Source organism: Rousettus aegyptiacus, unplaced genomic scaffold (genome assembly GCF_014176215.1).
Source record: "Rousettus aegyptiacus isolate mRouAeg1 unplaced genomic scaffold, mRouAeg1.p scaffold_m13_p_4, whole genome shotgun sequence".
Lineage (NCBI taxonomy): Eukaryota > Metazoa > Chordata > Mammalia > Chiroptera > Pteropodidae > Rousettus > Rousettus aegyptiacus.
The window spans coordinates 4526068-4551858 of record NW_023416307.1 but is presented as its reverse complement, the minus strand read 5'-3'; positions in this window follow the sequence as shown (position 1 = coordinate 4551858).

Genomic DNA, 25791 nt, shown 5'->3' with positions numbered 1-25791 from the left:
ATCAAAGCCATGTATGCTGATTCGCAGACTGAAATCCCATCATTTTAAAGCCTGCGCTTATAAAATTCAGGTAAAAATTTTGCTACTCTATGCTATCCATTTTTTCTACAGAGAATATGCTACTGTCGTTCACTAGTGCTATTGTTTTCAGCTCTATAAAGAGATGCTAGACTTCGTGACTAAACGAATTTGTCATCAATAATGAAGCTGAAAACTTGGCTGTCCAGTCCGCCATGCTCTTCGCCTTTAAAATAAAATATAAACAACCTTCAAGACTATTTATTGGCATCTCTACCTGACATAGTAAAGAACCATGAGCAGTCTGAAGGGCGGAAGCAACTAGGTGGTATTAAAGCATGATGCATGGGACACACTTGACATTCAAGTGGTTTGAACCATTATCTGTCCGTTACTTCAACTGAAATACACGGACGACCTAGGCACAAGGCGGAATTTTCGGGAAACGGAATATCGTAAAGATGGCATTGGAATATGGAAGCGGAACCTTAAAAAGCGGTCATTCTCTCGATCTGGAAATTATTTTAAAGTCAGATCCATTCTCATGAAAAATACAATAAGACATCCCAGCCAGTCTTAATACTTTGAGATGTCTGAATTGGTCAGAATTCCATAAAATATACACATTTGTATGCACACAGAGAAAATAACATTATGTGTACGTACGTTTAGCTTGATTACAAATGAAATATTTGTATATTTGTACATCGTATAGACTCACTTATAGACATGTGCAAATACTCCGTTGACGATCAAGCCGATATTTTTAAAAAATCAACTTCGAACATTTTTAAAAAATCAACTTCGAACCAAGTTAATAATAAGAAAGAACGAAATACAGCCAACGCTCCATAATGCACGTTAATAAAGTTAAGATACAGTTTGCATACCTTTTTAAAATTCGGGTTTTGCTTTGAAATGCAGAATGTGGTAACTTTACAATGTATCTACCTGTGCTAGAACTTTCCACTGAGGGCAGACGGAGAGCAGCTGCCTCGGGAGCTGAGAGGTGGCTGCCGAGTGAGTCACACAATGGAATCTTGAGAGCTTAGGAATCACAACATCCCCCACTTTCCAGATAAGGAAACCGAGACTCAGGGCACAGCGGTCAAAGCTAGACTCCTAGTCTGGGCCACCCCAGAGCCTGCTGCTCACTTTTATTTAGCAAACACTTAAATTAGTGTCACTGTGCACCTGGCACTTTTATAAATGGCTTTGTACATGTTTACTCATTTAATTTCATTCTTCTAAAAATCTATGAATCCGGTACTGCTATTAACCATTAACCTCATTGCGCTAATGAGAAAACTTAGGCCAGAAGCCTTAACTACTCGGCAAATGCTGCACATGGCTCATAGAATGGAGATGCTTCCAGGCTTGGTGGGGCCTGAATCTCAGCCAATTTCGGGGACTCTCTTTAAGGAAAACAAATATAAAATTGAGTATGAATGGGAAGAAAAATCATAACAAAATTATAAGAGGTTAGAGATTCAGGGCCTTTCTGATGAGATATCAAAAGTCTATTTACTAGAAATGTTTCCCAATCGCACCCTGGCTTCTCACCCCAACTAGGACATTCTGTAGCTCCCGGAACTCTCGTGTTCCCAGGGGCCCACGTGAGGGGGAGGCTTGAACATGGAGCTCCTTCATCTTCCCACTGACTCGGGTTTGCTAACAGTCCAGTTCCCGGCTATGGGGGCGTCTATCTGCCCACTGGACCATTAGTTGCCCCCTGCAAGTTTCCTCCGCATTTAACTCAGCCACTTTGTATATGATGTTCTTGGACTTAACTTGGCCATTTCCCACACTCCGATTCCCCTAATCTCACTCAGACTTCCTGGCCATGATCAAGTCCTGTGTCGTCCCCAAGGCCACTGAAGGCTGGGGTCATGTCTGCCTTTCCGGTCTCCCAGATCAGAGTTTTCCAAACTGAAGGCTGTGACTTAGCAGCAGAAACAAAGGGAAGTAAAAGAAGACAGAGATAAATCCACAATTCTGCGTGGAGATGTGATATTCCTCTCAGTAAATGATAGAACTGGACCAAAAAAGTTAAAAATCAGTATTGGGAAGTTTTAAATAACATGTCTGACCACAATAATAACTACAAACCCCCAGAAAAGACAGTCTTTCAGGTGCAATGAAAATTCACCAAGAGAGATCAGTAAACTTCTGAGACTATATTCTCTGATGGCAATAGAATTAAGTTAGAAACCAAAAGCTAAGATAACAAGAAAACTTCCAAATATTTGGAAATTTAGCACACTACTAAATAACCTACGGGTCAAAAAGAAAGTCAAATAGAAAATATTTGGAGGGCTTATTGCCCTTTTTACCACAAAATATAAAAATATTTCCTATCATATGTATAGACGTAGAGAGAAAATATAGGTGTTTAAGCTTTTCTCCACTTATACCACATCCTGTGAGCAATTACCCCTCAAGTTACCAAGTTAGTAACTTCCAACTAATGTACATCTCTTGTGGTTTTAAAGGACTGAGCAGAAAGAATAAAGTCTTATATTTAGAAAAACATAAAACTTGCAAAACCTAAAAATAGGAAGAGGGGAATGAGTCAATTCTCATGTAGTGACTTCTAAACTGACTTCTCTGTCCACTCTATTTCTTATTATAGGGTTTAACATAACCTAGCTGTATGCACGGTTGAGAATTTTAAATTGACATATGCAATTTACCATTGTTCCAGTCTCTTCTGCAGGAACTAGGACCTCAGTCCCATAATCCCTCACACAGCACCTGGCACAGTGTGGGTACCAAGGAGAGAGAGGCAGCAGGGACTAATGGATGACCGCGGTGTCTCTCTCTCTCAGTTATCTGGCAATACCGGCTGGACTAGTGGCTCCTCATGCCCATGGGGAAAGGCTAGGCATGGTATCGACCTCTCACCAGCCTCCAGGTGCTAACAGCACTGGACAGCTGATACCTCCAGTACAGGTTTGCAGCGCCTGTGAGCAGCTGGTCCTTAAGCTCAGCCTGCTTTCCCTCCTGTGCTTGTGAGTGGCTTTTTAGACAAGAAAGAGCAGCAGGGAAAGAATAAAAGAAGAAAGGAAAAAGGGAGTGAAGGAGGAAGAGAGGGAGGGAGGGAGGGGTTGTGTTTATATAATCAGGCCTACCATTTCTATAGAGAGAATATATTCAGTGTTCACTGTAGAGAGCCACGAGCACCATATCAGGCCGAATTTCTCGTTCTAGTCGGCATGTCTAACATGGTGCTTTGGCGCTTTTCATCCTCACTTTTATTTAAATAACAGTCATTATCAATGTTCATGCTGTGCCCATCGCAGGACCTCTGGCGCATTTACAGGACATATACAGGAGCTAGGATCAGCTCTCTCTACCTGCAGATAGAAATGGAAGTCCTCACGACACAGTCCAGAGAGGGGACTTGCCATTTGTGCTAAGGCCAACCATTCCTGGCTCTTGGTCTTAATATGTTTTTTTTTAGGCACAGAGTCTGGACTGTACATACACATCCATCGTCTGGACCTCTTCGCTGTAATTACGTCATTCTGAAGACATGGGCGATGCGGACCGTGTCCTCCCTACACAGGAGAAAACCACGTCTGGTGATGAAGCAACAAGAAAAGGCAACATTAGGGAGACTCTGATGGCAGCAAAAGTGAAAAACGAAATTCTTAAACAATGATTTTGACATTTCTTGAAAGCCTGTAGCAGGCCATCTTTATTTTTAAAAAATTAAATTAAATTATAATCTGTAAGAGCGCCTTCGCAGTGCCCTGTATCACAAAGACCTTCGGCATCTTCCGCGGGTCTCGCGTGGCCATAAGCCTGACCCCTCGCCAGAGTGCAAGGCACATGGGAATGAAAGCTCGCCTGCTCTGTCCAGCGCTTGGATTCTCGCCGTTTGGACTTGTGAGTGTCACAACGGAGGACACGCAAGAAAGACCTGCTGCCGGTCACCAGATGCGAGGCGGGCGGGGAGGCGGGCGGAGAAGATGAAAGGGATCAGGAAGGACAGATCGCGGGTTACAAAGGCAGCCACAGGGATGCGAGGTGCCGCGGAGGGAATACGGTCCTTCTGTTGTAAGAGCTACGTTAGGTGGCGGATGGGCACCAGCCTCACGGGGTGGCCGCTTCGCGAGGTACATAAATGTCTCATCACTATGTCGTACACCTGGAACTAATATACAACTATGGCAACTATCATTGGAAAACTTTGCAGTAAAATTGAAAAAAAAAAAAAGGAACGTCTGCTGACTGAAAGTGTCCACCTCTGAGGGAGGAGGAAGAGTGGCGGGGGGAGGGGGGGAGAAGGAGAGGAGGGAGGGAGGAGGAGAGGAGGGAGGTGAGAAAAATAGAGGGAGGAGCTGGACCACGTTCTCTGCTTCTGTCACCACGAAATACTTGAGTCGAGAGTTCAAAAGCTATGCGCTTAGACGATAGACTAAATTTACCATGTTTCTACCCGATGTTTTAATACCACATTGTTAACGACCAAGGAAAGCCCGGAAAATACAACCAGACGACTCCCGCTTACGGGACTTCTGATGTTCTATTACAGAGCCATAGACATGCCGTCACCACGGTAACCCTCTTGCCAGCAACAACGACCAAGCTCAACTAACAGGGGCGAAGCTCCCCCTCTTTTGGTCATGCCTGATTCCCGCCGGCCTCGCCGTCCCATAGGGGTCACTTTAGGTGACTCCATGGGACACCATCGCTGCCGTAGAAGGAGCCGGGCCCCCTCCCGCCACCCGTGGTGGCCTGTTAATGGCCCTGCAGAGACCGCGGAGGGTGGATTCACAGGAATTCCAAGGGAGGTCCTCGTTGAGGCCACCATCTTCGCTTGGCCTTGGTCCCTAGACATGGATTCATCAGCCTTTCCGTCCTCTGTGCAAATCCTCGCCCGTCGCTGGGGGCTACAGTACCATGTACGGAAAGCACTACCTGCAGGGAGCCCTGACCTTGGCCTCCAATGGAAGAGGCATCGAGGATTATCCGGAGGGAAAAGGTCCATTGCTTATTTTATTTTTTATTCTATTTTTTATGTAAGGTCCATCCCTTTAAAACTGAAACAGAATCCAAAACGAAAGTGTGAAAAAAAAAAAAAAACTGGTTTAAAGATGGGCAAGCAACATTTTCACTGCCAACGGCAACTGGTCGGTCACACCTAAAAATAGTTCTGTTTTTAAGGAGAAATATTTCAAATAACTTTAAAAAAAAAAATAAGTAAGCCCATATTCACAAACTTTAGAAATTCCTATGTCCTTAGAAGGCATTTCTAGACATAAAAACTAAGTAAATAAAAGGTTGTGACCCCTGAGTCTATGCCGAGCACACATTCTTTGACGACGCACATTCGTACATTTGCTGAGGACCGTGCAGCTGTGGTTAGCCATGTTGTCCCTTGGTTAAGTGACTGTGGTTTTGTTTTGATACTTCAAAAAATAAATAAATACATTCTTAGCATATCTTCCATTTTTAAAATATATTTTCTCATTCTTGCCATCCAAGTCACCCAAAATCTATATATCAATAGTGCTAACAAGAAATGAATGTTTGGGAACAGGAATAAACCTTAATGGAACAGTGTTCCGGCTCTTAAGACACCACGAATCCACGCTTCCTTTTTAAAAGTTAACCCCTACTCTTCCAGACCTGCCTCTGGGGCCCCGATAGGTGTCAAATGACCCTAGATCCCAAAGACACTGTTAGAATTCAGATAATCAGGGCTTTTTTTTTTTAATCATCCTCATCAGCTACATTTATCAGTCTGCAAAGATTTATGACACTTGTACTCACTCTCCTAAGGATCACTTTTTTTCCATAGCACACAGAGCCAAAATTCCCCTCAAGGAAACTGTTTTTGCAATGTGCATTCCATGTGAAGAAGTCCTCGGTTTGTTTATGTTCTGGTTTTTAAAAATTCACGTCTGTAAATAAGTGTATTTGTTGCCTTTAAGACAGTGTAAATATTTTTTGCCTGGAAAACGCAACATAAACTTTCATCTCTCTTTTGGGGGGTTCTGATTCCTTTCTCCGCCTCTACACGGGGTATCGATCAGCTCTAAACAGCTAATTACTGTTTGTGCCTTGTTTCGCCTTCGGAGCTGTTTCTCACAAACCTGGAACCAGCCTCTTTAAAACCATGCGTGAATCACAGATCAGCAGCAGCAGCAAAGACTTTTCGGCAGCATCAATAAGACCTAGGCAGCAGGCGCGGGAGCCGATGGTGGGAGTCCCAGGAGCCTTCCCACAGGATGCGCATCTCGTTACAGAATCCCTCAATGCCTTTCGCTGCCTCCCTAATGACCAGTTAAACGGGCTCCCTCGAGGATGCTTGAGTCAGCGCTAGCTTGAAAACTGCTGAGGAAACATCCTTTTACTGGAAACGGTTTCCATCAAACTGCCCTGTGCCGTATTTAGACCCACAGCGTAGGAACAACACCCCGCTGAAGGGGCTAAGTCTGCAGGCCAGGAGGCCCTGCACTGTGAGAAGAGAACTTGCTTCTGTCTGGCCCCAGTGACCGCAGGGCCGTGAGCTGGTGAGTCTGTGGTGGGCTGTGGCCAGAGGGACAGAATTGCTTCACTCTGTCTGTAGAGACGGCTCCGTTCTGCACAGGCAGCTGCTTCATCCCGTCCTGCATGTCCTGTGAATCAGAGATGTGAGCAGGGAGGCAGGTTCAAGTCTACACGCATTCGCCTACCAGGAGGATGTTGAAACCCAGCGACTCTGCTCGCCTGAGCTCACCGGGCGGAGGGCAGGCGGATTCTGTCTCTTTAGTCCCAGTTAAACTTAAGTCACAAAAGTTAGATCACAGATTTCAATCGCAGGAAAAAAATGACATTAAAATGTCTTGAGACGTAAGATATAACGCTGCTAAAAATTAGAGAACTTTAAAAGAATGTATTTTTACATATGTACACACATATGTAAACTTCACATAGATATTTAAGTGATTATGTAGATGTGGGATTCTAAGAACAGTCTTTTCCCCCCAATTTTTGCCTTGGCTTCTCTCGTCCCTCTTCTCCCTGCTCCCCACCACCTTCGGTCCATCTGCTCATATGAACACACGCTAACTACACGGCTCGGGTTCTTCCATGTTCTTCCAGGTTCTTCCATGTTCTTCTCATGCTCATATAAACTGTATACAGGCAACGGACATATAGATCAGTCATTTCTGTTTATTGTCTGATTTCTACAGAAAAAAAAAAAAAGATCGCATTACAAGCACATCTCTGTCTGCGCTTTGCGTTCTCTCCCAGCGAGGCCTTAGGAAAGTCTTCCCAAGTCAAGGCCTGTATGTCTGACTCAGTCTCCCACAGTGCCCAGGCTTCCGGGGTACGGAAGGGTGGTCATCCCCCCAGCCACGGCCCTCTGCGAGGGCGAAACGCCAAACCAGCCCTCTCTTCTTCCATCATTTCCCACTGGAAATCTGAACAAACATATTTTCTTAAACGAAGAACAAGAAAAGTTCTCCCTTGAACTGCAACACAAGCTTCTCTTCTGTTCAGTGCAGAGGGCGATGCTGTTGCAAAGTGCACGCTTTGTTATCACGCGGTATCACGCGGGCCACAGATTAGGAGATGACTGCCATCGAAGAAATGGTCTGTTACCCCGAGTTCCGAACGGGTGACGGCACCCAGGGCCACACAGCGGCATCGGTCAGGAGGCAAAAGGTGCCAGAGGAAAGAGTCTTTATAGTGATGTCACAGAAGGGATGGCAAGGTAGGGCGAGCAAGCCAAGCTGGTTTAGGATGGGCTGCTTCGAAGAATCTCAGCAAGCTCTGGGCTAGAAGGGCTGTCCAGGGTTGTCGTGCCTGGCCCTGGAGGGACCAGGGCAGGGGAACACGGCCCAGAGCACAGGAACTTTGGAGCAGTTGGTTTGCATATGAAAGCTCTGCCTCCAGCCAAGTTGATTGCCATCTCAAGGAGCTAGGTAGCCCTGAGAGGGACAGTCCCACTGGGTACAAAAGCATCAAGAATACAGAAAATAAGAAAACACAGTAAAGACAAATGCCTGGCACCCTCTAGCCACATTTGGTAAACACGGGTACATTAATTAAGGAAACACAGCATGTTCTGCCTCCCGCCCCGGGGCACAGCTCTGCGAATTCAGCCAGACCACTGCCCGGGGCCCTGGGTTCTCGGGTTTGCCTTGCAGCGGGGAGGGGTACTTCTAGGACTGAGGAACAGGGAGCTAAGAGGATAGGATCAAGGTCACGCAGAACTGGACCTGGTGCCAGGAGAATGACCTCAGCCACCGTTTGTCTACACAGCTTGTGGTCCTGTCGAGAGAAACCTGCCCGGCCTCAGTTCCCGGGCTGTTTGGGGAAGTTGCTGCAGATCCCGGGGCAGGAGGGGCAGACACGCCTGTCCCCAGGACTAAGGTGTCTGCTAACAGCTGTCCTCTAGACCAGCTGTCCTCCCCCAGGGAAGACTCTCTCCCGCAGCTGCCTCCAGCCCTCCCTGCTCCCGCTCATGGGAGGAAGGGCGGAGTTCCCCTTGCCCTCGCCACACCTGCGGGAGGACCTCCTTAGGCTTTTACTGGGACCTTTCGCTAGTTACGCCCACCCCCACACGCACTGGGATATAATTACTCTGTGCCATATGCGGTGAGTGCTGGCCATTTTTCCATGCGTTTCTAGAGAGGACATTGGTTGTGAATGTTTTTTCGTGAAAAGAAACAGTTACCGAGGAGTAGGTAGGTGAAACATGGCAAAAGAATTAAGGCGTTTGGACTTTTTCTTTTCCTCCCCATCACCCTACTTCCCATATCTTCCCTTTCTACTCTGCTGAAACTCAAGCGTTGCTGAGTTTGAGTTAATGAAGGGGGAAAAATCTGAACTGAATCGTTCCAGTTCGGTTCAGGTAAATTGAGAACGCACTGTGGACCTATTTCATACCAGGATTGGACACACGGAAATGAAGAACACAGCCTCTGCTTCCAAAAGCCTGCCATGTAGTGACGGAAACAAAATAACACAAAACGTGGATATACCTTTGGCGTTATCAGGAACTGCGACGGGTCTGGTTCCGATCCCACGTGCAAGCTTACAAACGAGCCCGCTAGCTTCGTGGATGCCGGCGGAAGACATGAGTGAGACTCCTGGGACAGAGACCTGGGACTTCACGACTCACAGCCCAGCAAGCAGCATGAGCATCACAGTGACTCCGCTCTCTTTGTCCCTCGAATCCCACAGACGGAAGGAGGAGGGGCCAGGTCGATGCTACGAACAGAGTGAGTTTGTGTCGCAGCCGGGTAACCCCAAGCTCAGGAAACTCGGATCTTTAAAGAGGAGCACAGCAGACCTGTCCAACCCTTTGCTCCACTGGGAGACACTCTGCCTATCAGCCCAGGATGAGAGCTATACAAACACTCTAATAAAGGTAGTCCAGATAAACAGGACGGGTGGTGTTCTTCCTATAAGACATGCAGAGACGTGCGGGACCCGTGGGGAACTGTGTCTCCAAAAGCATTGATGACCTGCCAGGAATTGTCCTAAACGCACGCTCTGGACAGTCGTTACAACCACTCCAACTGGCATCGCCCTTCCCACCCCACAGATTAAGAAATGGGCGTAAGTCTCAGCTTCGGGCTCAACAGCACAAAACTAAAAACCGACGAAGGAAACCGGATGCGAGTCTAACCCCGGTGCTTGTGTCGGGACTCACGCCAGCACGAGGTGGGAAAAGCAAATCTCGTTCCTGGCACATGACTGAGAAATGGCAGCGGGTAGAAATCCAGGCTTGGTCCCAAACTGCTGGGAGCCACGCATGACACCGAGTCGGGGCGGTGGGGGGGGAGGGGGTGACCGTAAGACACCTGTCACCCACCAGTGCCCCAGCACACTCTGCAAGAGGCTTCTCTGACACGACGTGAATAACCATGCTGCTTTCTGTTAAGATAGTCCGCCCTGTGATGGACAGTGTGGAAAGTTGATGGCCTTGGCTATCGGTCTTTTTATTTCTTACCTCTTGCTGGACACTGTTCTAAGTGCTAGTGATAAGTGATCGCACTAAAAAAATAATGATAATTATCCTGAAGGAGCTTGCCCACCTTCACGGGGAAAGAGACAATGGGCTGTCCAGAAGGTATGAATTTTCTAGATACAAAGGTAGATGTTTTGCCAAAGACAGGGTGGTGTTTATCACTTACCTCCCTAAAATCACCTACCCAAAACATGCCTCAGGAAGGCCCTGACTAGGTAGTCAGGGGTTATGTTCATCCACAGGTCATAATGGAAGTCAGGGAACAAACCTCAAGCTGACTGAATGAGCCAAACCTCAGAGGCAACTCTAAGGTCTTGGTCCCCAGTAGGGTGGCAAGATGCCCACAGAAGAACTGTGACATTTACCTGAAAAATACCCTGAAATTTGCAGATTGAAGGATTACGAACATAAGCAAATATGATGTTTAGCTTGTGTTTCTCTAGTCCAGAAATATTTATTTATGGCCCAACAAGGGACGAGTTGGCACCACCTACTCTTGTAGCTTGAGTGTGTTCCATACACAGTCAGATCTTCAAAAAGTTGAGTCGAACTGAATGTTTTAACACAGGGGTTCCCTTTCCTTGAAATCCTTTGCATGTTTTTGATATTTAACAAAGAACAATGAATACGTTTGACTATGATACTTTCCTAAATCTGAAAATTCTTATCTAGCCAATCTGGTCAACAATGGCTTGTTTGATGACTGTATTATTTTTATATTGTGTGTTAATGCAAACTGTGTTACATGTGATGAAGTCTTAAATTAACCTAACCTTATAAAAATTACTTAAATTTCCTCTCCTCTAACTCTTCATCTAAAAAGAAAATTATGATTCTCCCCAAGCGTGGCAAGCAGAGCGTGTGCCCACCTTTCAACACTGCAAGGGATGCCGCCACTGGATGCTGGAGAAATGTGGGTGCGGGAGCACGCTCACCGACCCCCGTCCCGTCACGCTTCCCCTCCAAACAAGAAAAATAAAATAAAAACTTTCGTTTTTTTCAGTTACCAAGTGTGTGAGAATCGAAGTCCCTTGTTCCATGCTTGACCTTCACCCCAATCTCAGCTCCACTCTCAATGCTCCCCATTTAAAGACTGCTCCAACCAGTGGGCAAAACAGGGTGTCATTATGAGTTGAACTGTGTTCCTCCCGACCAAAAAAAAAAGTTTATGTGTTGAAGTCCTAGCCCCCAGCACCTTAGAATGGGACCTTATTTGAAAAAAATAAGATCATTGCAGGTGTGATTAGTTAAGATGAGGGCATGAGGGTGGTCTTTAATCCAATGGGACCGGTGTCCTTGTGAAAGAGGAAGTTTGGAGACACGGGTAGAATGCTGTGTGAAGGTAAAGGCGGAGATTGGGTGACACTTGTACAAACTGAGGAACACCAAAGGGTGACATTAAACCACTAGAAGCCGGGAGAGAGGTCTGGAGCAGCCTCGGAAGGAACCGACCTGCCCCCAGAAAGTGATGAGTAAACAAGCACTACGTACTTCCAGGGGCCCCTGTCGTGTCCACCCGGGCTTTACCAGATGCCACGGGAGAAGGCGGCACACCCCAGCCACTGCACGCAGGTCGCCCCCCCAAATCTGTAGGGCCCGGGACAAGACTGGGGAGCTCCTTGCCTACGTCTAAACATCTACATGTTATAAATCAAATTAACAAACTGTTAAATGTTTTCTCCTTCTACCTTGACGACTGTGCCTTCATAATAACAAAATAAGAAAAAATGGCTTTAACAGGACTAAATGTCAGCAAAATGTAATAATATTATTAGGCACAGATGTCAGCAAAATACACTGATTAATATTATTAGTGTTTTGCTGGTGGGTCAGCATTCTTGTCAGAGTAATAAAATTTAAATGTACAAAACTGATTAAATGTTATATATTTATTTCACAAAATTGTTTCTTTTTTACTTTCATTTTCATGTCGTTATGATCCAAACTATCGCATAATTTGCATTATACGGACTTTAAGCCAACTGAGACAACATAGTTGTTTAATAATTTCAATTTTAGAAGTTTGGGCAGCAGTGAGTGAAATTATCAACAACAGTTTTAAAACAGAATTTAAACTTGGAAACAATGCATGAATTTTCTATGTTGTGTTCAAATACTAAATGTAACAAAATATTTTAATTTCATCCTACAGATTACTATCACTGATATACCTATTGTCACCATGTCCTAAAGCAATATCTAACTAATATATAAATAAATACCCAACAATATATGAAAACTCGGGATCATGCTTCATACACATTCCATCAAACCTAGGTGCGTACAAATGCAGGAACGATTGCAATGGTTTAATGTGGCAAATATTTCTCAGCTACCACGAGCAGCTGTTGAGAACACCATGCTAATTTGCTTACTCATGAATATACCCCAAACTACAAATTGGAGCACAAAAAGCAGCAAGAATATGGAAGTGCGAAATTACTGGAAAGTGATAACTTGCCATGCAAGAATGCACTGTCACCGTGATCCCTGAGAGAAGGTTCGGCAAGTTCGGTAACTTACTCTTTCCCAAATGGTCTCTCTAAAGTTATGTCCATCTCCAGTAACAACCGTCGCAAGACCCACATCTGGCTGACAGATAAATTGCAGTGTATTTAGAGGATATTTATACTAAAAAAAAAAAAAAAAAAAATCATCGTTTATTCGAAAATCAAATTTCACTGGGTGTCCTGTATTTTTATTTGCCAATAATAGAGCCACGCTGCTTCATGGCATGCGGACTCAGTTATCTTTTGTCTTGCGCATGCAAGAAGACAGAGGGTGGAAAAGTGTGTAACCCGAAAGGTGTTAGTCACTAGAGCGGATGTCCTGAGGTGCCCCTGCCTGTGACAGCTTCTGGATCCTGAAGACAGAGGTACTCGTCTTTTCTTTATGGCAGGTTCTCTCTTTGACACCGTGAGGAACAACAGTCACCAGCCCTCAGCAAGCCAACTCCATTCTTCTTTCGTTTATTATTTCATGCATAAATATCTATTAAGTATGAACCAGGCACCAAGTACTCCTTCAGGCACGAAGAAGCGAGAGGAAGAAGAGAAGACGCTATAAAAATGTCTTCTTTTTTGGCTGCCTACAATCTGTCAGCAGAAACGGGAATATCCGTGGTGGCAAGAATATGAGTCAAAAGTGGTACCTGTGGATGCCAGAAGCCACTTCAGGAAGAAGCAGACTAAATTCACCTTATACGCAGACGGGCTTAATAGACAGAGAGAGAGAAGAAAGCAAAGGATGGTCGATGTCACCCCCGAAGACATGCTCGTGTCATGAGGCAAAGCTCATATGACTTGGAAGTAGTATTTGATAAATCCTAGTCGAAGTTATTATCCTTGTTTTTCTTTAGTAATAGAAAAGTTGGTCGTTCTTCCTTCGGAGAAATCGGCCATAATTATCTGGTACAGAAACTCACTAGCACTAGTCAAGGACATTAGTCCCTTCCACCGAGCGGGAGGCCAGGCAGGGCAGTTTTTCTAGCGTCAGATAACACGCGAGTTGTGTCCCTCTGCGCTTCCAGCTGGGGCGCCTGCTGAGTGCCCTCCTCGGCCGCAGATGGCCTGTCATGCTTCCGCCTACTAAGCTGGAAATCACTTCCTGTGGTTCCAATAATCTCCAGGAGACAGTTTCCTGGAGGTTTTAAGTCCTGGGTCTCATATCACCTCCATCGAAACTGATGACATTTATGATCTTTTCCATCTAATTACACCAGTACTTTGTATCTATTTTATTAAATGCTTCCATTACATAACCTATTAAGTCAGGGATCCCAACCCCCAGGCCACAGACTGGTACTGGTCCACGACCTGTTAGGAACCGGGCCGCACAGCAGGAGGTGACCGGCGGGGCCAGCGAGCGAAGCTTCGCCTGTATCTGCAGCCGCTCCCCAGCGCCAGCATCACCACCCCAGCTCCACCTCAGATCATCAGGCGTTAGATGCTCATAGGAGCACTGGTCCCCGGCGCCCAAAAGGTTGAGGACGACTGCTTTATGTGATAGCTGCTTAATGTTACTGCCCTAATGAGCCTGCTCTGCGACTTCTTGCCTCTTTCACAGCAAGAACATTCCTAAATATCAAATTTGTCATGTTAGCTCACAGCTTCACAGGAGCTCTTACCTGACATGATTTTACTAACCCTTAAATAGAAGAAACAAACAACCAAAGTTCTACCGAACGTGTGTGTACTCCCCTTAAAGAAGTACCTAGATTGGGTCACAAGACAAGAAAAAGGTGGAGAGAACTGAAAAGCAGGAAGTAAACAGACAATGTTCCAGAGGAGAAATTAAGGGACAGAAAATAAAATGGGGGGAAAGGACGTGAAGAGGCTGAAGAATTTCCCCTTCGGTCACCAGGAGTTAAAAGATACGTGTGTGGCCACCGCGAGCAGCTCAAGTCAGACTTGCACCTCACGTTTCGATCAGAAAAGTCCACGACACGAACCAGTGTTCTCTGAATGTACGATACTTCTGAGAATACCGTTAGGGAGACCCGCACTTCTTCGTACGGAGCCATGTAAGGCATTGCCTTTTATAACGACCAGCGTATTAACACCACGCAGACTTTCTACTAGTTCCTACCCCACGGTATGTGTTATATTCGAGTTCTAAATAAACCCACTGTGTTTATTTTATTTCCTACTGTCCGATATTTGGCACTCACCTAGTCTACTGGGAACATTTTCGGTGTTTGTGATAATTACACAGAAGTTATAAAACTGAATTCCACAGCAGCATGCAGCAGTTTCGTGCAGTTAGAGCTGATGATGCGGAAGGCAGGAATCCCAACCAGAAATGTTAACGCGCTGTGTTACCTCGTGTCACGAACACAGGCTGACTGTGGCGGAGAATTCTTCACCGAGGGCGGTAGGCCGGTAATGATATGCCTAAACCATGTGAATAGCAATTGCATTGCTAATTTCATTATCATTTGCATCATCATTATGTGTTAATTACTACAGTTAGGCCACTGAAGACTAATATCCGAATCTGACAGCACCGATTCCCCGGACGCCTTTTGTGGTTGCCGAATGATTGTTGTGCAACAGTTTGCTGCTCTGGACAAATGCGCAGCAACACCGGCTTCCCAGCCTTGACAGAGCCTATTGTACGGACGTCACTGAAACTGAACCGAAAGTGCCCTCACGCACGAGGAGAAGGCCCCGCGTGAGGGAGCGGGAGACACGGCCGTGCGGACCCCGAGCACGGCTGGTGCAGCGTCCCCTCTCAGCTCCAGGCGGAAGGTTTTTGCTCGAATGCAAAACGGATTTCGAACGGGGCGACATCAGGGCTTCCTCTGCTGATGTGTGTCGCTTGAAACAAAGTCAGGGGTCAACTAAGTGTGGGAAACACTGGGCTAAAGAGAAACAGATCCTAATGCAGACCTTCTCAGAGCCTTTTATGTGTTTGGGGGGATGGGAGAAGGGGATGAAGTTTACAGAGTTTCCTAGAATTTACTTGACCATCTATTCTTTCCCTCACTGCATATCACCTAGAATTATTAATTACAGGAAAACACTTTTGAAAAAGCTGAGTTAGCAGAATCTGACTGTAGCCGGAATAATGAGCACTCCATAAGAGTGAACATGAAAACATATCATAGAAAATTTCTATTGTATTTAAGAGAAACTCATTTTCCCTAGAGGATCAATTATTTCCAGATAATCCTCCGTTCTACATTGCGAGATGACTCTAATGCCATTCCCAAGATCTTAGCAAATGATCGGGGCCTTATGCTCCCCTAGACACACCCGGTCCTGACCCCAGGTTCCCCCGAACCAGGAATCGATGGGTGGGCTCTGCTCCAAGGCACGCTGTCTCCTTTTGCCCCACGTTAACCCGGTGTGGAACGCCCCTCCTTCCCGAGATGCCCGCCAAAACCCCACGAGCAGACAAGCGAACCCTCCTGGTCTGTCTGTGTTCCGCAGGCTTTGCTATCTTCTGGGGAGGCGTGTGAAAGGTGCACGGCAGCAACGTAGTTGCCAAGCAACCAGAACATGAGAACTAGACACACTTACGCCTTCTTTTTTTGAGATTTAACTTACAAAAACTGTTGAGATGTAACTTCCAGACCGTGACGTTCGGCCGTTCGAAGTACAGCTGGTTTTGAATAGAGCGACAGTATTGAGGCGCACGTCCTCCAAACGTCCTCAGGTACTTCTGAGGGCTGGAACTCCGGTCTCCCACCCAGCCTCCTCGCGCCCCTCCCTTCTCTGTGTCTCTCTAACGCTCAGACTCGGCTCCTTTCTTTTACGGCTCTTGGGTGCTCTTGCCTGCAGCCAATTCCTTTCAATCCCATCTCCTGACTCCAGACAGCATATTAGGGTAACTTTCTAAATGTCTCCTCTTCCTGAGAGACATTCAAATGTCTGGGTTTAAAACTCAATAATTAAATAGTGACTTGATTGCACCAGTCCAATGTGGACGCCATGCAATCGATTCCATCCTACCAGCTTTGGGAAGACCGTGAAACTTCCTTTAGGGTAGCATCGACGTACCTGAAAATAGCGGGAGCTGTTTCTCTTTCCCTGTCTTCCCCTCCATGCAGGTATGTCCCTCAAATAAACTTTCAGTACGACCCAGACAGACAACCTGCTTCAGATTCCCCTGTGACTTCACCCTGGCCTCCATCATCAGTCAATCATAGGCAACCGGTTCAATAGAGCAGGTGAGTACGGTGTTTCTTGGTTGAAAGCCTAGCCTCCCAACGATGATAGCCCAGACTTTCTTAAACGAAGGAGAGACAGAGGGGAAGAAACTAGAGGAGACATAGTAATGGGCTCAGGGTGCTACACCGTGGGTTTGGACGGGCCATGTCAGTTGCAGACTAGCGACAAGAGGAGGCTTCAGCCCCCTCAAACAGCCGCGCACGCTGGAGAAAGCAGAGGACGGCCATGTCCCCATCCTCGGGGTACTTCCACCAGAGAAGGGCAAACAGCCCAAGTGCGAGATGTGACTGTGAGTACATTGTTCAGGGTGCACCTAGAATTCTTTCCAGAAAGGCAGCTCTACCTGTTTTTTTTTTTAACCATCGGGTAATTATAGCAACGAAACAAAGCTGCACGTGTTGGCATGTGACCCGCGTGTCCCCGGACTCTGTTTGTTCCATCCCTGCATGTCCTGCACAGGCCACACGAAAACGCGGTTTCTTCCCTCAACCTGGAAGCGTTTGGTTTAAGGAATTTCAGCCTTCTGTTGTGTTTCATCAAAAATCCTTGTACTTTAGATCTTGAGTAAATTAAATCTTCCTTCGACACTTAGATCGAATAGCTGGACTCTATCCCTGTGTCCTAAGCCAACGTTAGAGGAAGCGGAATATGGTGAAGGACTTCCTGATAAATCCATAAGGCACATCAGTGTCTCACATCTCAGCGAACGACGATGAGGTGAATAACTGACACTTTATTTGGGAACCAAAGTGGACCAAGATGGGGGACTTGGCAAAGGACCTGTGTCTAATCACCGCCAGCTGTCTCCAATCCCCATCCCCTCTCACCACAGAAATGACGTATTTAGATGGACACTTGGTGGTCTAGGAAACGTGGATCACCCCTAGACCACAATTCCTTCTTTGCAGTTAGGTGGCTACTTTGCATCTGGGTCTTTACATCCACAAACTGGTACGAGACCATACGTAGCGCTTTGGGGTGAAAGAACTGTTTGTAAAAACAAGAAGAGAATGGATTATGTATCTGGATCCCATGGCAATGGCACAATGCTATAAAACTTACTTGACTCTGGATTTCTCTGCTTATCTCAGCACAGACAGTCCAACAGGATGGGAGCGGAAGGGATACACACAACTTGCGGGTCACGCCCCAGAAGGGAAGAGGCATGTGCTCCCTTGCTCCTCCACGGTCCCCTGATGTTGGCTAAAACACATCTGGGCCATGAACCACCTGGGACGACGCAGACGTGACCAACATGCTAGGATGATGGAAGAACAGGACAGGAGGAGTCTGGGCTCAACTGACTTCAGTGAGCAATCGCCACATAGCTCAAGCTTCTGTCTGGTTCAGGGGACAGCAATCGCAAGGGCAAACCTCTATCCTTATCAACATGTGGACTCAGAACCAAACTTTTCATTGGACCATCTCTACAGATATGGATGCCTGAGCACACAAATGGGTATTTAAAAGATATCAGAGTCCAACTTGACCCCACCTCTAATGCACTTTCGAAATTCCCATTGGTTTGGTCTCTTAGTAAAAATAGCACCAGAAATGCACTGCCTACCCCTCCAGGTGGGTCCAGGCCTAGGTCTCTCCTGAACTCTGCCAGCCGTTGTACAAAGATGTGCCTTGGCCATAAAAAAAGATATATATAATTATACGTATCCTAAAAAAGGCCGTTCAGTAGTGAAATAAAGCATAAAGCAACATATGGGTTTTTTTCTCAGGGATTTGGAAAGAATTTGATAACCTTTTTTGTGCTAAATGTTGAAGCAAGTTTACAGAAAATAGCCCGTTTGCAAATGTTCAAACCATCTGCACACTGACCGTTGACGGGATTTAAAAAGGTGTTACAAGAGTTGTGGAGAAATGATAAAATCACTTTTAAAACGTTTTACCTGTATTCCAGAATAGTGTGCTATTAAAAGAAACTGTCCTTTAAAAAAATTTTTTTAAGTTGCTAGTTTAATAGGCATATTAATTTTGAACTGATTGCTTTTTAATCCGATGTGTGTGAGTGTTTAATGATACCTCCTTTATTTTAAGCCTAGAGTAGAGCTTTCTCTGCATTTGAGTAGTCCAGGGTGGAGCAACTGACATGAAGTCTGTGTTTAGTATGTTTCAGGAATTACTTGTCATCAGTCTTTGCTGAGATAAATACAGAGATTTGGAGTCAAGTACTTAGAGACGTTTATAGCTATATGACATGACCCTGAGATCCAAATGCATAATCCACTGTCTACTAATTCATTTGATTATAAATTACAAAAGCACCAATTCTGAAGAGATTTGAGATTTAAAAAAAAAAAAATGTCATTCACCTCAGATAACAATTGGTCTAATAACCAATTTTCAGATATAAAGATGCATTTGAAAACTAGCCCTTGTCTTCATGCATGCCTTAACTCACACACGGCCAACATAAACACTTAAGAACAGATGCACTTGCATAAATTAGCACCTACAATAAAAACATTAAGAAAACTTATCATTCACATTTTCTCGTCCCTTGCAATACAACAAGATTGTTCTCAGTGGACAAACTGGCGAAGCATAGTTTTATAATAACATAAGAATTTCAAAGGAAGAATAGCACAAGAAATAAGATAAAAACTTTTCTCATTATATAAGGTAAAAATGAAAAATCGTATTAGAAACAATAGCAGCCCCTATGTCCGCTCTACTTTGTCTTCAGTCCTGAAACCAGTCTGCGGAATTTCCACCAGGTGTTAGCAGCTCTACCTCTGGAAAGAGTTCTTTGTTAATACCCAAAGCATTTTGACTTATTTCTTTGAGGGGAAAATAAGAGAGCGAAGTGAAAGTACACAGTTCTTTAAACTAAAAAGCATTATTTTGCCCCTGGAGAAATGTAACCCATTTAAACGTCTGAACGAATTGTTATTATTATTTTATTGAGCAATAAACTAAAGTGTGATTGAGTTGCCAGTGACTCGGAGATACGGTTAAGCCTGGAATCACATGGTTGAATGACTGGCTGGCCCAGAACCGGGTGATTCAAATGATCCAGAAGACAAATGAGCCAAGAGCGAGAATGTCTCACCCCAACGCAAACCCAATTAACGTCAACGAAACCCTGTTAAATTTATCGGTTGCCTGGCTTCTGGAAATGGTGGAACCAGCAGTTTTCCTGTGCCTGCGGGGCAAACTCATTAGATGGGAAACAGCATCTTGTTAGCCAAGGAGCTCAGCCCCGTAAACAAGGGGGCGAGGGCCACAGTCTTTGAAACACCTACAGGGTGTCAGCCGAGAAGGAGGGAACGCTGGGAGGGAGATGCCTCGCTGTCACACAGTAGGTGCTTCCTAAATGGTCTCCTTAGAGTCACCATACGGGATGGAAACAATATTTTCGATTGTCATTCAGTTTATAAAACAATGATTATATATAGAGAGAGAAAGAGAGAGGATGGAGGAGGGAGAGAGAGAGATTTTGCCTACGAATTTACCAAACAGTCCCACGTTTCAGTTTTAGTTTTTTAAGTAAGAATGATTCATTCGTGCTGAGTCGACTTCCACCGTATTCACATCCAATGCTCTTAAGCCCATCATTGGCAAATCTATGGAACAAAATAGAACCCAGTGGCCCCCTAAGCTGCCGAACCTCTGATTCTGACTTCGGTCCTGTTTGCCCACACCAGCTGGACGAACGCTGCTGAACGATCTCACCCTGCGGACACCGAAACGATCCATCACTGTGCTATTTGGTAATCGAACGGCACCATGTCCGAGAGCGCAGCAACGCTTTCCTTGTTCAAAGTGGAGAGGACGGGCATTTAAAGGGCCATGTCACAGAGGGCTTTTGTGTGAACAGACTTACCCCGACTCTCTCCAGCAAGAGAAATGGAGCCTGGAGAGTGGTTTGCTGGAAAAGGCCAAAAAAAAAAAAAAAAAAAAGAAAGAAAGAAAGAAAGAAAGAAAAAAAAGTGCCAAACAACCAAAACGCATGGACCGTCAAAGATACCATTTTCCCAGCTTTGTCTCATTCTGAAGTCAACCCCCTCAGGACTCATACAAGGATTCCATGGTGTTCTATCAATACCCTACTGAAACTGATCAGAAACATAGCAAAATATTGAGGTGAAATCTTGTCAGAATCAGGAAAAGTATCTCAAACACCTTTTCTCTTAGAAAAAAAAATGTTATTTGTTGGTAAAGAGACTGATGCTAGGTAGGCCCACTATAGCAGTGAGAAACAAACAAAAAGATTTCTCATTCATTAAGTCAACGCTTATGATGTGTCTGGTATCACTCAAGGATCATTGGGTAGTAATTCTTTGCTCTCGGGCTCATTTTCGGTTTCCATTTACAATAGCTATTGACGCATGGAGAAAATCCGGAAGGGTAATAAACAGAATTACAGAAGGGAATGGCAGCACAGCCCATCTGAGAGGGGGCAGTCCCGTGAACTCCAAGAGCTCGTGTCTGAGCGACCATATCTCCCAACATCAACATTCCTGTGTCTTTACTTAGCCCACAGGAGAAATTAGAATTCATAGATGATTGCTAATAATGGATATTCAGGGGTAACAAAGATCGATATGATTACTATTTGGAAGAAAACTAGATTCTGGCCGCCCTTAACATGCCATGACAAGGGGCTTCTGGGATGCAGGGCAGGGACTATTGAGGGGCGGGGCAGGGCAGGGGCAAAAGCAGTAATAGGCTGAAAACATCAATAGACCTGAGAGGAGCGAAGGTAGGCAAGGGAGGAAAGGGGGACCAAGAATATACAACACGGGCTCTTGGAAGAAATGCGGGCAGAGAGTAAAGAACTTGGGCGATCAGGTGTACACTAAACTGCCTTCGCCCTCACCATGGTCTTCTAGACTCCTGAGCTTTGTTCCACAGCATTTTTTCTTTGCTGACCCCGATGTTATCCCCACCCCCCAAAAGTAACGTTTTTGTGCTGATTTTTCCCAACCATTTGCTCATCCTGGGCACCCTCATCCATAATTATCGTCAGCTGAGACAAAACCAGCTGCTTCGCTACTCACCAATTTCTGCGGTCTCCACAGCATCGATCCCAGCAGAAACGTGGGTCGGCTTTTCCAGGGGGAGCCTCCCTCCCGAAGACACGGCTGTCGGCCAGTGATGCCACCCAGAGGAGTCCCAGAGAGATCACCTGTGCGCAGGCAGGAGTCCAGAAGGCCAAGGGGCCTCACAGCACATTTGACGCGTCATAGGCCGGGAGCCACTGCCTGCTGCTCCCAGCAGCAAGACGGAGATGCTGTGATTCCTCTTCTCGTCTCTTCCCCTCGCCCACCAGAATTCACTGGGATCCTAGAAGAGAGACCGGAAGTCAGTTCCACTTATTTCCCATGACCATCCACTGCCATTTTGGCCAAGCTGAGCCTGCAGCTGTGTGGAGGGCAAGGTGCATTTCAGTCCTAAGTTAGGTGCTGCCATCGAAATCTCCCCCCAGCCAACAGACAGGATCTTGTGGGGGTTCATTGGAGGAGAGAAAACAAGGGGTAGAGGTGCGGGTAGGGGGTGCAGGGTCATCTCCGAAAGCTATAGACACCGAAGGGGTCAGAGCTTCTGCTAAATAAAGTGAATCTTCTCTTCCGCAATTTGTTTCTTCTTGGATCAGCCTTGGCAAATGTCCCCAAGACAAGAGGGAGCCTAGCTGGGGCCACTCTGCAAATTCATGAGGCAGAGGAGACACACAAGCTGGGCATATGCATGATTATTACAGGAAGAGGGAAAATCGCATTTAGCATCTCACGGTTCGGAGGGGCTATGCTGAGGCGCTAGGAAGGGAAGAAACAAATGGGGTGGGGGAAGTTTTCTAATCTTAACAAAATCTGCTTGCCTTTTCCAGTAAGGAAAGGATTGATTGATTACATGTCTGACCCACTAGTATCAACTGGAATGAGGGAGATCTGAAAGAAAATATTTAGAAAAAGAGAGCCTATATTATGCTTTGCCAGTGTTATGCCTTAATATATTCTCTCATTAGCAGTAAGCCAATCTTATATAAACAACGTTTTCTCAGCAGGCAACTGCAAGTTAATAAGGTGCCCTTAACACTCGTTAGAGCTCCCAGGTTTTAAGAATATACTTAAAGAGATATTGTGGCCTTTCTGGCGTTCAGCACACATGTCGACAGGGACTAAGCGGGTGTGTGCAAACAGTAAACAGCAACTTCCTTTACCAGTTCCATCTTTTCTGTCCAATAACAGAGGAAGATGTGATTATTTAGGCTTTGCCTGGAAAAGGACAGCTACCTTAAGAACACATACTCCGAAGGTTAATTCGTGTTTTCTTTCTAAATGACTTCTTTTGTTTAAATCAAGAAGATGTTTTTATGTTTTTATTGTAAACGGATGTAACTCTTAAGGCAGGCAGATAAGCCATCTGGGTTTTTTAAAACGTAGGTCGTTATTAATTGACCAGTTATCAGAGTAAGTTTCTTCAAAGGTCTGCTGACTGTTAAACCCGGAACTGGACACAGCTGCCTTCCTATACCTTCCCAGTTCTTGATCAGCTACAGTAACTGATATTTAAGATTGATTTTATTTGCCTTTGCCTAAAGTTTATTAGAGTCGAACTGGACAATTGTTTCTCCTTCCTCATCCAATGTAGTTCATTGGAAAATGTGGCCAGTATTTGCACAACAGCACAAGAAAATCCCAATTGTTTCCCTTTATTAACTTGATATTTTTACCAGCAACTCTGCACTCAGATCAATAAAGTTCATCGCTCATTTCTTTTACTTAGATTGGCTGACACTATCAGGGTGAAATTTAACAGCTTAAGATCAAATTTCCAAAAATGGTTATTTTGGAAATTTGTTGTAATATTATGTATAGTTCAAAAGCCAACATCTAAATATCTGTTCCTTTGATAAATCTAATAGTTTAGCTTCAATTAAAAACTTAAACACATGTAAAGTATTTAAATCTTTATTATAATTGGCACACTATAAATCAGCTACTCACCTAGATCTTTCGATAATATTTTAGAACCACTATAGTGTAAGAATGCTTGCTATTGATCAAAAAACAGATAAAAGATTCCATAATAGGTGCTTACCTGTACCTTACTTTACCTTCCTTTACTTTATGAAACAAAAATGTTTTGCAAAAATAGGATTGCTATTCCAAAGCCCTTTAGATGAGCCATTAAAATCAAAATGACGGTCTTATTAGTTTTAACTTTAATTGATTTTATACAATCAGTGTTTTAACTTGATAAGTAGATTCTCAGTATATGTTAGCTATTAAAAATTGCTTTGACGTTTAATAAAAATAAAATAGTCGTATTAGCTTTAATAGAAAGTAATTTTATTAAAGCTAATTTTAAGCATTACTTTCCCTCTGTCTTCCATTTCATGATACGCACCACCAGTATTCCTAACATACTTAGTGTTAATACCCCGCTGTTAACACATTATTCTTCCTTTTAAGAGAATTGAAACATTTTAAGAGTCACAAGTTTGTATTTTTCCTTCATAAAATAGTATATTTCAACGTGTCATGATACCGGGATTCCTCATCACTGATTTAGGGGCCAAATAATTTGTATCCTAATTAGAACTTCTCATCTTTCTCTCAAAAAACTTTCTATATCCTGAAGATTTTAATAGGAAAATAATATTTGTAGGATTATACTTCTAATGATTAAAGAAATTTAAAGCCAGAAGGATACTTTAGCTCAAAACTTATTATTTTGAGGACAAGAAAATACAGCTCCCGTATATATAATTTATTATGTGGCAAACAAACGCAATGTAATATTGAATGAAATGATACTCAGTGAATTCACTGACACGATTCCTTAATAACAAAAAAAAACACTGTAGACGGGTTCAAAGTTTGTTAAATCGTTACTTATAAATTCAGCATTATAGGCACAACTGCGAATTTTAAAAGAAAAACACATTAAATTTTAAATCCTACTCTAAGAGGCAGATGTTTTGTACCAAAACCTATTCTAATACCTGAAGCTACAGTGCTTAACACTTTTTTTTTTTTTATTGCAAATATACATCATCGACATTTACGTTATTATCAACCAGCTGGAGGAACGAAAAGTAGATATTCCTTTACCATTCAAAAGAGAACGTGCGCGTGAAAACGTGCCAAGCGACCACACGTGAGTGATTTTGATTTTGATTTACTTCCTGCCTTCACAACTTTCACGTTGACCGTTTTCCAAACGGACACAGTACTGAGTAAGCAGTGTTTTTTGTTTTTTGTTTTTTGTTTTTTGCCCCATTCATTTGGCCATTCTAAAGCGTTCACCGAGTGTCTAATATCTGTGAGGCACTGTAAAATGGCATGGCCGCTAAAAAAGCAAATACTCCCATAGGCCACGTCAACAGAAATAACGGGTCTGGAATGATGTCAGTGCTGGCTCAGTCACCACCGGAGGGGTCACTTTCAGCCACACTCTAGCAGGGATGTACGTGGGGTGCGCTAAGAGCCAAGCGACCGGAACTTGTGGGCCTAGAAAGTATGAATGGACTAGAAATGTGTAGCCCAAGGAAGAGATAACTAACTCGGTTGTAATAAACTTCATCTCAGAGTTTCTGGACTGTTAGTTTAGCTAACACCTCCCCTGTTATTCCGTAGCATTTTTCCTGCGTTATTTTGACTTTCTTACTTTCCAAGTATATGTAACTTTGTTCATTTTACTCTCCCGATAGAAATAAAATATTATGTGATCTACTGACAAGTTCTAAGTATTGAGCACATTCATGGTATCACGTACCAATTTGCCTTTCTGCCAATTTGCCTTTAGGCATTTATGTTTCCTTCTTAACTGCACAGCCAGCAAGAACATTTGAGATAAACCAAGCCCAGGAATTAGGTAATGAGTCCCTTTATTTATTTAAAATATTTGCTTTAGTTTTGCTTAATTTGTTAAAAAACCCAATAAACCATGAGTAAATTATTTAGTGCTCATTATGTGTTTAAACCAAAAATAAAATATAAAGTGTGATCATACTGTGAAGTTTCTATGGTAATGAGTAAAACTGGACCTTTAAATGTATCTTCAAGGTGGGTTGTGCAGAAAGAGTTTGATCATCTACTTTCATGCATAAGTTCCTTAACTGCTCATAAAAACTTGCCAAGCCTTCCTCACATCACTAGGATA